Genomic DNA, 15,416 nt, shown 5'->3' with positions numbered 1-15,416 from the left:
TGATGACAGATGGCACTAATACGTGGCACCGATGACACGTGACACTGATAGATGGCACTGATACGTGGCACTGATGACACGTGACACTGATGTGGCACTGATGACAGATGCCACTAATATGGGGCAGTGACACTGATGACAGATGGCACTAATATGTGGCACTGATGACAGATGGCACTAATACGTGGCACTGATGACAGATGGCACTGATACGTGACACTGATGACACGTGACACTGATGTGGCACTGATGACAGATGCCACTAATACGGGGCAGTGACACTGATGACAGATGGCACTAATACGTGACACTGATGACAGGTGGCACCGGTGACACGACAGATGGCACTGATACGTGGCATTGATGACACATGACACTGATAACCAATGGCACGTGACACTGACAGGTGGCACTGAGGACAAATGGCACTGATACGTGGCACTGATGAGAGATGGCACTAATATGTGGCACTGATGACACGTGACACAGATATGGCACTGATGACAGATGGCACTTATACATGGCACTGATGACAGATGGCACTGGGAACAAATGGCACTGACAACAGGTGGCACTGGGGACAGATGGCACTGACAACAGGTTGCACTGGGGACAGATGGCAGTGGGGGCAGATGGCAGTTTATTTTACTTTTTTTTTTGTAAGTTACGGCCACTGCAGCCGTTCATCTCTCCCTCCTCACACGCTGTCTGTGTGAGGAGGGAGAGCAGCGCTGAGAGATGATCTCATATGTTTACATATTAGATCATCTCTCATTGGACACGCCAATCGCGTTGTAAACGGCCGCTGTGATTGACCGTTTACAGCGATCTGTGATTGGCTGTGTCCAAGAGACACGGCCAGCACAGAACTTCCCTGATGCTCGCTCTCAGGAGCGCGCATTGAGGAAGTAAATAGGAGGACGTCCAGGGACGCCTTCCCACTAGGTAGCGTCTGCGCTGTAGCCGTCTTTCGGCTATAGTGCGGACGGGAAGTAGTTAAGGACATGGCGGCCCCAACTCTTCAACAACTTCACTCTTTCACTTTATTATGGTGTAGACAATGACAAGTCGGCTTGGCCTTGTGTTTTGGATCATTGTCATGTTGGATTGTCCAAGTACGTCCCATGCCCAGCTTACTGGCTGATGAATGCAAATGTTCCTCCAGTATTGTTTTCCCCAAAACATCAGCGATCCACCTCCGTGTTTCACAGTGGGAATGGTGGACCTTTCATCATAGGCCTTGTTGACTCCTCTCCAAATGTAGTGTTTATGGCTTTGTGCCAGAAGGTTTGAGGCTTGTCTCTGAGCTGTTTGGCGTATTATAAGTGGGATACTTTGTGGCATTTGCATAGTAATGGCTTTCTTCTGGTGACTCGACCATGCAGCCCATCTTTCTTCAAGTGCCTCCTTTATTGTGCATCTTGAAATGGCCACACCACATGTTTTCAGAAAGTCCTGTATTTCAAACGCATCCCGAACAATTTTCCTGGCAGTTGTGGCTGGGATTTTAGTTTGTTTGCCTGACCGTGGTTTGCTTTCAACAGAACCCTACATTTTTCTGCTGGTTGGCATTCTCAATTCCTTGGATATGTTTTTATATCCCTTTCCTGTTTTATACAGTTCAACTACCTTTTCCCATAGATTCTTTGACAATTATTTTGCTTTCCCCATGACCATGAGAATACAAAAATGTCAGTGCAGCACTGGATGAAAGATGTAAGGGTCTGTCAGAGTCCAGAAACTCATTGACCTTTTAGACCCCTTTCACACTGGAGGCATTTTTCAGGTGCTACAGGGCTAAAAATAGCACCTGAAAAAAGTGGTTCCTTTCGCACTGGAGCGGTGCGCTGATAGGGCGTCAGAAAAAGTCCTGCCAGCAACTTCTTTGGAGCGGTGAACTCACCGCTCCTACCCATTGAAATCAATGGGGCAACGCTGCTATACCGCCGGCAAAACGCCGCTGCGGCGGCATTTTGCAGGCAGATTAACCCCTTTTCAGCCACTAGTGGGGGTTGAAACCTCCCTGCTAGTGGCCGAATAGCGTTGCTAAAAAAACGGTAAAGCAGCGCTAAAAGTATCTCCTCTTTACCGCTGACGCCCACAGTGTGAAAGGGCCCCACCCTTTGCAGCTGTAACAGCTTCAACTCTGGGAAGGCTGTCCACAAGGTTCAGGAGTGTGTCTATGGGAATGTTTGACCATTTTTCTTCGCAGTCTCCGCTCTAATTCATCCCAAAGGTGTTCTATCGAATTGAGGTCAGGACTCTGTGCAGGCCAGTCAAGTTCCTCCACCCCAAACTCGCTCATCCATCTCTCTATGGACCTTTATTTGTGCACTGGTCCAAATCATTTGATGGTGCGGGGATTATGGTATGGGTTTTTTTTTTTTCAGGGGTTGAGCTTGGCCCCTTAGTTCCAGTGAGGGGAACTCTTAAGGTGTCAGGATACCTAGACATTTTGGACCATTTCATGCTCCCAACTTTGTGGGAACAGTTTGGTGATGGCCACTTCCTGTTCCAACATGACTGCCTACCAGTGCACAAAGCAAGGTCCATAAATGAATGCATTTGGGGTGAAGGAACTTGACTGGCCTGCACAGAGTCCTCACCTCAACCCGGTAGAACACCTTTGGGGTGAATTAGGGCAGAGACTGCGAACCAGGCCTTCTCGTCCAACAATGATCATATGTTCCCATAAACAGTCCTAAACCTTGTGGACAGCCTTCTTAGAAGAGTTGAAACTATTATAGAAGTGGGCCAACTCAGTATTAAGCCCTACGGACTAAGACTGGGGTGCCATTAAAGTTAATGTATGTGTAAAGGCAAGCGTCTTCCACTCCTCCGTGATGACATCACGGAGCTGGTGGATGTTGGAGACCTTGCGTCCCTCCATTTGAGGATGCCTCACAGATGCTGAGTAGGGTTTAGGTCTGAAGACATGTTTGGCCAGTCCATCACCTTTACCCTCAGCTTCTACAGCAAGGCAGTGGCCTTCTTGGAGGTGTATTTGGAGTCGTTGTCATGTTGGAATACTGCCCTGCAGCCCAGTCTCCAAAGGGAGGGGATCATGCTCTGCTTCAGTATGTCACAGTACATGTTGGCATTTATGGTTCCCTCAATGAACTGTAACTCCCCAGTGCCGGCAGCACTCATGCAGCCCCAGACTATGACACTCCCACCACCATGCTTGACTGTAGGCAAGACACACTTGTCTTTGTACTCCTCACCTGGTTGTCGCCCCACACACTTCACACCATCTGAACCAAATATGTTTATCTTGGTCTCATCAGACCACAGGACATGGTTCCAGTAATCCATGTCTTTAGTCTGCTTGTCTTCAGCAAACTGTTTGCAGGCTTTCTTGTGCATCATCTTTAGAAGAGGCTTCCTTCTGGGATGACAGCCATGCAGATTAATTTGATGCAGTGTGGGGCATATGGTCTGAACACTGACAGACTGACCCCCCCCCACCCCTTCAACCTCTGCAGCAATGCTGGCAGCCCTCATACGTCTATTTTCCAAAGACAACCTCTGGATATGACTCTGAGCATGTGCACTCAACTTCTTTGGTCGACCATGGTGAGGCCTGTTCTGAGTGGAACCTGTCCTGTTATACCGCTGTATGGTCTTGGCCACCATGCTGCATCTCATTTTCAGGGTCTTCGTAATCTCCTTATAGCCTAGGCCATCTTTATGTAAAACAACAATTATTTTTTTCAGATCCGCAGAGAGGTCTTTGCCATGAGGTGCCATGTTAAACTTCCAGTGACCAGTATGAGAGAGTGAGAGCGATAACACCAAATTTAACACACCTGCTCCCCATTCACACCTGAGACCTTGTAACACTAACGAGTCACATGACACCCGGGAGCTAATTTGGACATTTTCACTTAGGGTTGTACTCGCTTTTGTTGCCAGCGGTTTAGACATTAATAGCTGTGTGTTGAGTTATTTTGAGGGGACAGCAAATTTACACTGTTATACAAGCTGTACACTCACCACTTTACATTGTAACAAAGTGTAATTTCTTCAGTGTTGTCACATGAAAAGATATAATAAAAAATTTACAAAAATGTGAGGGGTGTGCTCACTTTTGTGAGATACTGTGTGTGTGTGTGTGTGTGTGTATGTGTATATATATATATATATATATATATATATATATATATATAAACTTCAGCCCGCTGTCTGCTAAAAGGTCACAGGAGTGAAGGATGAACTGCGCCCGTGTGATCATCAGGAGAAATACAGCCAAACGAGCTTTAAATGAACTTCTCCTTTTAACATGTTTCCCAGCTACAGTATAATCTATCCAGGAACTGATGGAGAAATTGCAGGGTTGATTAAATTGTAGCTCCTCTAGATTTTCTAAAGAAGAATGGCACGAGACAATGAACACTTTTCTTGTAATCAGGTTAGTGTTCGGTTGGTTGGTTGCATTGTCTAGATGTGAATTGAATATTTGCTCCTCTCTAGAATGTTTTGCTGTCTACCTAAAATGAAAAAAAGAACCTATCTGACCAGGGCTAATACTGTTCTTACTCTTCCTTTGTTTTATGTTGATTTGGTTCATAAATTAGTCTCACCTGTGAAATTAAAAGTGGTTATAAACCCTTCCATATACCCAGTGAAGTGACTGGCCTCAGGTGATACACAGAGATGAAAAAATCGTCCTACATAAGTTGTACCTGTTTGGCTACATTCAGACAGTGTTAATTGTAGAGGCAAAAATCTTTTGTTTATAGCTATGAATGAGAGTGACTAGGTGCCGGTGTTCTGCCATATAGCGTCCAGCCAATGGATACTGTCAGCCCCGTTCTGCGCAGGCTTGCGCAGTACGGAGCAGAAGGAGATTTGGAAAATGTCCGAAGATGAACGGCGCCTGTGCCGTGAGTGGAGGTGCAAGCCCCACCATCCAAGTGGACGTAGGGCTGCACATAGAGGGACGCTCGCCATGCTTTGGGCATGGCCTCGCTGCGCTCAGCTCTTTTTAATTTTAACTCTATGTCCACTTGGATGGTGGGGCTGGAACTCATCTTCGGCTATTTTCGGAATCTGTGTGTGCTGTGTACTGTGCATGAGCAGTACACAGCGGACACAATGTGATAGTTCACTGGCCCTGTTCACCATAATGACAGTTTGCTGGTGGATCCACCTTTTCACAGCTCTCCGCACAGCCAGCAGTTACTTGCAGTGATCGCTGATGGATGCACTTTGTGTGTGGCCACCCGACAAAATCCACAAATGTCAGGTGACCTCACCCCCCTCAGTACGCCATTGGTCTCTGTGCGTCTCAATGCACTTCAGATAGATCATGACTGATGGGAAGGGGGCTGCACCCAGCTTCCTACAAAGATCCTAGGACCCTTCTGCAGAACGCAACAAAAGCTTGATGCAAGCGGTGGGCTGGCTCTTTGGAAGAGTTGTTCAGATATTAAAATGCCTGGAGGAGAGGTTGTTAGTTTGAAGGAGTGGGATTTCCTAGATAGATAGACTAAATTTGCATGCACACCACCCTAGGTAAGGTTCGGTTCACCCAGTGGGCTGAATGAAAAAAAACTGGGTACACACAAATATCAGCTGGTTCAACAGGAACTGAATGACATTTGGTACTTGTGTACAGCTGCCTGTATGGTCTCACAACCGGCTTCTACGCTCTTGCTGGAAAACCGGAATCTGACCAGTAGTAGTATGTTCTGGCAGATGGACAGTCCCCCTGTCACAACACAATAGCACAGTGGGGAAGATGGTTGCACTAACATCTCTCTGTTTTTTTTTGCGCACCCTGCTAGGTGTACCTAGCATGAGTTTGCTGTACTGACACAAGTGATGTTAGTGCAGCGATCTACCCCTCTGTGCTATTGTGTTATGACAGGGGGACTGCCCCCCCCCCCAGAACACACTAATCAGCCATTGGCTGCCAGCTTCTGGTCGGATGCACTCTGCTCTGCACTCTGCCTCTGCACTGAAAACCGAGCGATCGAACATCCCCGATCACTCAGTTTTCACAGCTCCATGAGCAGAAACCTGCAGACTGTCAGTCACAGCTCTCTGCTCATCTCCCTCCGCTCTCAATGAAGCGCTGAGCTGTGAAGGAGCGGGAGCGACCGCTCCAGCCTCTCAGCGGCTCGCTGAGAGGCTGAGACCGGTGTCAGTCCAGGCACCTGGCAGATCCAGACTTCCATTGTTGGGATGATGCAGTGCCTGCACTGATTTTCATGACATCACCAGAAAGCGGATTTTAGTCCTCTCTCTGCTGGAAACGAGTCTCAGGAGTGCAAAACTAACTGCACTCCTGTGATCCATAGGAGAAGCCCAGTCAAACGAGCTTTGGCTGGATTTCTCCCTTTAAGGCACACTTGTGATGCTGAGCTTCCAAAAAGACTAAAAAAAAATTCCAATAGATGAAAGGGATGGGCCAGTGTTGGCAGGTGCAGTCTGTATTCTCCACTGCAGGTGATGCCCGACCACAGTAAACCTCAGTTCCTCTATGATTTTCTCGGTTACAGGCCGCTTTAAGGGCTCTAGGGGGCACGAGCACCCACGGCACAACGCAGAAGCCGATGCTTATGGTCAGCAGCCACGATGTCCACAGGTGACCAGCGATTGCAATTAAACAGACAGATCCTCGTTCCGTCAGGGCAATAGAGAGAGATCTGCTGTTCCTAGTGATCAGGAACCGGGATCTCTCTCTACTCCCAGTCAGTCCACTCCCCCCCACGGTTAGAAACATCTCCCTAGGAAACACTTAACCCCTTGATAGCCCCCTAGTGTTAACCCCTTCCCTACCAGTGCCATTTATATAGTAATCAGTGGCTATTTTTAGCTCCGATCACTGTATAAATGTCAATATCCCAATAAATTGTCAAAATTGTCCAATCTCTCTGCTGCAGTGTCGGAGTCCCGCTAAAAATTGATGATCATCGCCATTACCAGCAAAAAAAAAAAATGTTATAATAAAAATGCCATAAATATATCCTCTATTTTGTAGACGCTATAACTTTTGCGCAAACCAATCGATATACACTACTTGCGATTTTTCTTTTTTACCAAAAACATGTAGAAGAATACAAGTTGGCTTAAACTAAAGTAAAAAATATTGTTGTTTTTTTTTTCAAAATTGACGATCTTTTATTGTTTATATCGAAAAAAAATACCACCAAAAGAAAGTTCTATTTGTGGGAATAAAAGGTCATAAATTTTGTTTTGCGACCGTGCAATTGTCAGTTAAATTGATGCAGTGCTTTTTTTGCAAAAAAATGGCCTGGTCATTAAGAGGGGTAAATCCTTCTGGTCCTTAAGTGGTTAAGTATATGATGCTGTTGTTTGCAGTGTTTTAATAACCATGTCAGAACCGCGCTATAACCGAAAGATGGCTATAGTGTGTCCAATCACAACTGACCTCATGTAAACACACTTGCTGGTTATGGGCATTCCTTTCCTTGTGTGCTGTGACAGCATGAGGAGAGGAGAGCCGGTAACCGGCAAGTGTGACAGGGGACATGTACACAGATAATCAGTTCCTTGATTTTCGGTGAAGCCCCATCAGTGCCACCTATCAGTGCTGCCTATCATAGGCTATTAGTGCCCATTAGTGGTGCCTATCAGTGCCACCTATCGTTGGCTATTAGTGCCCATTAGTGATGCCTATCAGTGCCCATCAGTGCCGCCTATCAGTGGCTATTAGTGCCCATTAGTGATGCCTATCAGTGCCCATTAGTGTCACCTATCAGTGCTGCCTATCAGTAAATTACTTATTTGCAACATTTTATAACAGAAACTTTTATAACAGAAATTAAGAAAAATGTTTTTATTTTATTTTTATTTTTTTGTATTTCGTCATTTATATAGGAAAAGAAAAAAAAAAACCTGTTGGTGATTAAATACAACCAAAAGAAAGCTCTATTTGTCTCAAAAAAATGATAAAAGTTTCATTTGGGTACAGTTTTGCATGACCGCGCAATTGTCATTCAAAGTGTGACAGAGCTGAAAGCTGAAAAGTGGCCTGGGAAAGAAGGGAGTGAAATCGCTCGGTACTGAAGTGGTTAAAATTTGCAGCTGTCTTTGCCACCAATGTTAATTTTATTAAGAATTGTAGGTGCAATGCGACCTCCTGGTATGTCAACACAACAAAATGGTGAACAATGGCCTTCTGCCGTCTGATTGGCCTGTTAATTAATCAAAACTAAATGATGAAAGGCAGATCAGGTTTATTTGTGCAATGAGTCAGGTTCATAGTAATGTAAGGCAGGGAACTCAGCCAACTATTTCTTAACAGGCACATCCTGTAAATGCCAACCCATTGTCCTATTTATGGGAATCTTTTAATAACGGCTCCGATACCGAATATTATATACTATATATAGCCTTACCTATACTTTGGCTGAATATGAATTGTCACTTAACCACTTTCAGACTGGACCATTTTGCTGGCTTAAGACCAGACCACTTTTTGCGATTCGGCACAGAGTCCCTTTAACTGACAATTGCGCGGTCATGTGACGTGGCTCCCAAACAAAATTGACATCCTTTTTTTCTCACAAATAGAGCTTTCTATTGGTGGTATTTGATCACCTCTGCGATTAATAAATATCCCCCAAAAATATATAAAAAAAAACATTTTTTTTTTCCTCAGTTTAGGCCGATACGTATTCTTCTACATATTTTTGTTAAAAAAAATCACAATAAGCGATTATTGAATGGTTTGAGCAAAATTTATAGTGTTTACAAAATAGGGGATAGTTTTATGGCATTTTTATTAATAATTTTTTTTTTTTTACTAGTAATGGCGGCGATCAGTGATTTTTATTGTGACTGCGACATTATGGCGGACACATTGGACATTTTTGACACATTGTTGGGACCATTGTCATTTATACAGCAATCAGTGCTATACAAATGCACTGATTCCTGTGTAAATGACGCTGGCAGTGAAGGGGTTAACCAGGGGTGGCAGTGTAGGGGTTAAGTGTGTCCTAGGGGGTTTTTACTAACTGTGGGGGGCTGGGCTGTGTGTTAGTGAACACTGATCTCTGCTCCAATCACATGGAGCAGAGATCAGTGTCACTTGTTGCTAGGCAGAATGGGGAGATGCTGTTTACAGCCGAATCTCCCCATTCAGCCTCCTGTGAGACGATCCCGGGTATTCCCGCAGCGTTCGAGTCCGCGGGACCTGCGACCGAATCACAGGGGTCCCAACAGGCACGCGCGCGTGCCGCCGGCGGTAAATACGAATGGACATACCTGTACACTAATTTTCCTGCTCATGCCATTCTGCCAACGTACATCGCTGTGCGGCTGTCGGGAACTGGTTAAAGCTGCCTTCATTAAAATCCAATAATAAAGATAATAGATTGGTGCTTATTTTACTCATTACAGTCTAATTACTGATTCACAGCAGAAGTTTACAACTTAGAAAACTGTACAACGTATGTGAAAAAATGCTCTTACAACCACATGTAAATTACATACAGTAGTAAGGTTGAATAAAGACACCAGTCTATCCAGTTCAACCAGAGTGACTGTGGATGTGTGTCTACAATTGTCCCTATCCCTGTACATTGTTTCTCATTAAGATACTCATCTGCTTTATTATTATTTTATTTATGGTACCCAACGCCGTCAATTTACGCAGCGCTCCACACATACATCGCACACTCACATCGGTCCCTACCCTCAAGGAGCCCACAATCCAAGGTCCTCGGCTCACATTCATATACTAGGGCTGATATTGGACAGAAGCCAATAAACCTACCAGCATGTCTTTGGAGTGTGGGAGGAAACTGGAGTACCCGGAGGAAACTAGGGATGCACCGATACCATTTTTTTTTTACGAGTCCTGATACTACTTTTTTTTTTATTTATTTTTTTAGTACTCGCCGATACCAATTATCGATACCTACCGCAACTGTTTTGTTTACACTTCAGCAATGGTACAAAGCATTGAAAAGTAATTTACAAATTAAATAAATTGATTTAGTTTTTTTAATTTTGAGCTTCTTTAACCACTTGCTTACTGGGCACTTAAACCCCCCCTCCTGCCCAGACCAATTTTCAGCTTTCAGCGCTGATGCTTTGAATGACAATTGCGCAGCCATACAACACTGTACCCAAATTAAATTTTTATCATTTTTTTCCCACAAATAGAGCTTTCTTTTGGTGGTATTTAATTACAGCTGGGAGTTTTATTTTTTTGCTAAACAAACAAAAAAAGATGCAATAAAAAAAAAAATCATGTTTAATAGTTTGTTATAAAATTTTGCAAACAGGTAATTTTTCTCCGTCATTGAAATGCGCTGATGAGGCGGCACTGGTGGGCACTGATAGGCTGCACTGGTGGGCACTGATAGGCACAGTTAAGGTGGCACTAATAGGCACAGATAAGGTGGCACCGATAGGCACAGATAAGGCAGTACTGATGGGCAAAGATAAGGCGGGACTGATGGGCAAAGATGGGCACAGATAAGATGGCACGGATGGGTGGCACGGATGAGTGGCGCGGATGGGCACTGATAGGTACCACTGATAGATGGGACTGATAGGCACTGATAGGTGGCACTGATGGGCGGCACTGCTGGGCACTGATGGGCGGCACTGCTGGGCACTGATGGGCACTGGTAGATGACACTGATGGTCACGGATATGTGGCACTGAGGTGCAGCACTGTTTTTGCCGCAGATTGTGGGCACTGATAGGTGTCACTGTGGGCACTAATGGGTGGCACTGTGGGCACTAATGGATGGCACTATTGGCACTAATGGGTGGCACTGATGAGTTTCACTTTTTCCCCTACTTAGGTGGCACTGGCAGGGGGCAGGTGGGCACTGATGATCTGGCCGTGATCGGGACTGAAGTCCTTCTCACGGCCGCCAGTGATCAGCTTTTTTTTTTCTCCTCGCGCTGTCAGCGTGTGGAGGAAAAATAGCCGATTACCGGCTCTGTTGTGATCACATGATCAGCTGTCATTGGCTGACAGCTGATCACGTGGTAAGGGGTCGGGATCAACCCCTTGCTCCGATCTATGATCAGGCGAGTCTCATAGACTCGCTGATCACAGAGCACGCCGCGCGCTCCCCTCAGGGGGCGCGCAGGCCGCTCGTGCACGGGACGACGTCAATAGACGTTGTCCCTGCAAAGCAGGTCCGCGCTGTAGCCATCATTCGGCTATAGCGCGGATCCCTAGAGGTTAATGTGAAATGTGTAAATATATGTTAATATATATGTGTGAAAATATTCACTTACAAAGCAAACAAAAAAAGTTTTAATTGTTTAACGTTTATAAAATAGACATGAACAAAAAAAAAGCAGGAAAAGAAGAATAATTTAAATGGAGGAGAATAGGGAGTTAATTAAGGGTTAATAAGGGGTTAAACAGAGGAACATTTGTTCAGCCGCACTGACAGCTCAAAGACCCGAGTCTGAAAGTATCGGTTTCAGGCATCGGTGCATTTGCACGAGTACCGATACGTGTGCAAATACTCGGTATTGGCACAGATACTGATACTAGTATCAGTGCAACCCTAGAAGAAACCCGCACAGGCACAGGGAGAACATTCAAACTCCAGGCAGGTAGTGTCGTGATTACACTATTACATACTATTACTATTATAAGGGCTTATTCACACTTTGACGTTCTTTTGAGCTGCAATAATACGAATAATTAAGTTAATGTGATTTATGTTAAAGCACCCCATTTATTTTGAATAAGCTGGTAAAGCACCTGAACAGACATGCAGCATTTTTTTCCAACACAGCACACCAACATGCGTTGTAGTGCATTACTCACTGTGCTTTGTGGTTTGCTGCAAAATGCATGTGCTTTGAAACAGTGTTGCCTTAATGCGTTGGTGTGCCATTCAAAATGGACATCACTGCTAACTGTTAACGCAGGTAACATGCATTATTGCAACTCACTGTAATGCAAAAGTATGGTTAAAACCTATAACACACGGGCCGAATGTAGGGTGGCAGCGGCCGGTTCAATAGAAATCCACCGATATTCAGCCCGTGTACGGTAGACAGAAACTGTTGAAAGTTCATGGCCAAAAAAGGTCTGCCTACCAGCGCTCTCAGCCAATGACCGAGAACGCTGACCAAAGTGTTCGGGGGGGGGGGCTGTCCCCTGCTGTGCTATTGCATTCAGATAGTGGGAGATCGCTGTACTAACATTGGATTGTTAGAACAGCGGCTGTCAGGTTTTTTTTTTCACATCTTCACATCACATCAGACCTGTGGCCCCAATACAGACCACCTGTAGGCCCTATACATGAGAGAACCATATCACATTAGAGCATCCCTCATCATATCAAAGTCTCCCCATCACATCAAAGTCCCCCCCCCATACATCGGAGACCCCCCCATCACCACAAAGTCCTCTCATCACATTAGAGTTCCCGTCACAAAGTCAGAGTCCCCTTAATCACATCAACACCCCCCCATACATCAGAGGCCCTCTATCACTGCAGAGTATCCCCATCACCACAGAATATTCCCATCACATCAGAGGCCCTCCATCACCACACAGTATCCACATCACATCCGAGGCCCTCCATCACCATAGAGTATCCCCATCACATCAAAGGCCCTCCATCACCAGAGTATCCCCATCACATCCAAGGCCCTCCATCGCCACAGAGTATCCCCATCACATCCGAGGCCCTCCATCACCACAGAGTATCCCCATCACATCAGAGGCCCTCCATCACCACAGAGTATCCCCATCACATCCGAGGCCCTCCATCACCACAGAGTATCCCCATCACATCCGAGGCCCTCCATCACCATAGAGTATCCCTATCACATCAGAGGCCCTCCATCACCATAGAGTATCCTTATAACATCCGAGGCCCTCCATCACCACAAAGTATCCCCATCACATCAGAGGCCCTCCATCACCACAGATTATCCCCATCACATCTGAGGCCCTCCATCACCATAGAGTATCCCTATCACATCAGAGGCCCTCCATCACCATAGAGTATCCTTATCACATCAGAGGCCCTCCATCACCACAAAGTATCCCCATCACAGTAGAGGCCCTCTATCCCCACACAGTATCCCCGTCACATCAGAGGCCCTCCATCACCACAGAGTATCCCCATCACATCCGAGGCCCTCCATCACCACAAAGTATCCCCATCACATCAGAGGCCCTCCATCACCACAGAGTATCCCCATCACATTCGAGGCCCTCCATCACCATAGAGTATCCCTATCACATCAAAGGCCCTCCATCACCATAGAGTATCCTTATCACATCAGAGGCCCTCCATCACTACAAAGTATCCCCATCACGTCGGAGGCCCTCCATCACCACAAAGTATCCCCATCACATCAGAGGCCCTCCATCACCACAGAGTATCCCCATCACATCTGAGGCCCTCCATCACCATAGAGTATCCCTATCACATCAGAGGCCCTCCATCACCATAGAGTATCCTTATCACATCAGAGGCCCTCCATCACCACAAAGTATCCCCATCACAGTAGAGGCCCTCTATCCCCACACAGTATCCCCGTCACATCAGAGGCCCTCCATCACCACAGAGTATCCCCATCACATCCGAGGCCCTCCATCACCACAAAGTATCCCCATCACATCAGAGGCCCTCCATCACCACAGAGTATCCCCATCACATTCGAGGCCCTCCATCACCATAGAGTATCCCTATCACATCAAAGGCCCTCCATCACCATAGAGTATCCTTATCACATCAGAGGCCCTCCATCACTACAAAGTATCCCCATCACGTCGGAGGCCCTCCATCACCACAGAGTATTCCCATCACAGTAGAGGCCCTCAATCCCCACACAGTATCCCCATCAAATCAGAGGTCCTCCATCACCACAGAGTATCCCCATCAGATCAGAGGCCCTCCATCACCAGAGAGTATCCCCATCACATCTGAGGCCCTCCATCACCACAAAGTATCCCCATCACCACAGAGTATCCCCATTACATCTGAGGCCCTCCATCACCACAGAGTATCCCCATCACATCAGAGGCCCTCCATCACCACAGATTATCCCCATCACATCGGAGGCGCTCAATCACCACAGAGTATCCCCATCACAGTAGAGGAACTCTATCCCCACACAGTATCCCCATCACATCAGAGGCCCTCCATCACCACAAAGTATCCCCATCACATCTGAGGCCCTCCATCACCACAGAGTATCCCCATCACCACAGAGTATCCCCATCACATCAGAGGCCCTCTATCACCACAGAGTATCCCCATCACATCGGAGGCGCTCAATCACCACAGAGTATCCCCATCACAGTAGAGGAACTCTATCCCCACACAGTATCCCCATCACATCCGAGGCCCTCCATCACCACAGAGTATCCCCATCACATCCGAGGCCCTCCATCACCACAGAGTATCCCCATCACATCCGAGGCCCTCCATCACCACAGAGTATCCCCATCACCACAGAGTATCCCCATCACATCAGAGGCCCTCCATCACCACAGAGTATCCCCATCACATCCGAGGCCCTCCATCACCACAGAGTATCCCCATCACATCAGAGGCCCTCCATCACCACAGAGTATCCCCATCACATCCGAGGCCCTCCATCACCACAGAGTATCCCCATCACATCAGAGGCCCTCCATCACCACAGAGTATCCCCATCACATCGGAGGCGCTCAATCACCACAGAGTATCCCCATCACAGTAGAGGAACTCTATCCCCACACAGTATCCCCATCACATCAGAGGCCCTCCATCACCACAGAGTATCCCCATCACATCCGAGGCCCTCCATCACCACAGAGTATCCCCATCACCACAGAGTATCCCCATCACATCAGAGGCCCTCCATCACCACAGAGTATCCCCATCACATCGGAGGCCCTCCATCACCACAGAGTATCCCCATTACATCGGAGGCCCTCCATCACCACAGAGTATCCCCATCACATTGGAGGCCCTCCATCACCACAGAGTATCCCCATCACATCAGAGGCCCTCCATCACCACAGAGTATCCCCATCACATCGGAGGCCCTCCATCACCACAGAGTATCCCCATCACATCGGAGGCCCTCCATCACCACAGAGTATCCCCATCACATCGGAGGCCCTCCATCACCACAGAGTATCCCCATCACATCGGAGGCCCTCCATCACCACAGAGTATCCCCATCACATCGGAGGCCCTCCATCACCACAGAGTATCCCCATCACATCGGAGGCCCTCCATCACCACAGAGTATCCCCATCACATCGGAGGCCCTCCATCACCACAGAGTATCCCCATCACATTGGAGGCCCTCCATCCCCACAGAGTATCCCCATCACATCAGAGGCCCTCCATCACCACAGAGTCTCTCTTCCCATCACATAGTCAGAGTCTCCCCATCACAACAGAGGCTCTCCTATAATGAGAGTCCTCCCATCACCAGAGAGCCCC

This window comes from Lithobates pipiens, unplaced genomic scaffold (assembly GCF_037356315.1).
Source record: "Lithobates pipiens isolate NorthernLeopardFrog02 unplaced genomic scaffold, aLitPip1_a1.2 Scaffold_23, whole genome shotgun sequence".
NCBI lineage: Eukaryota > Metazoa > Chordata > Amphibia > Anura > Ranidae > Lithobates > Lithobates pipiens.
The sequence above is the reverse complement of the archived record's forward strand: the minus strand, read 5'-3'. Positions refer to the sequence as shown.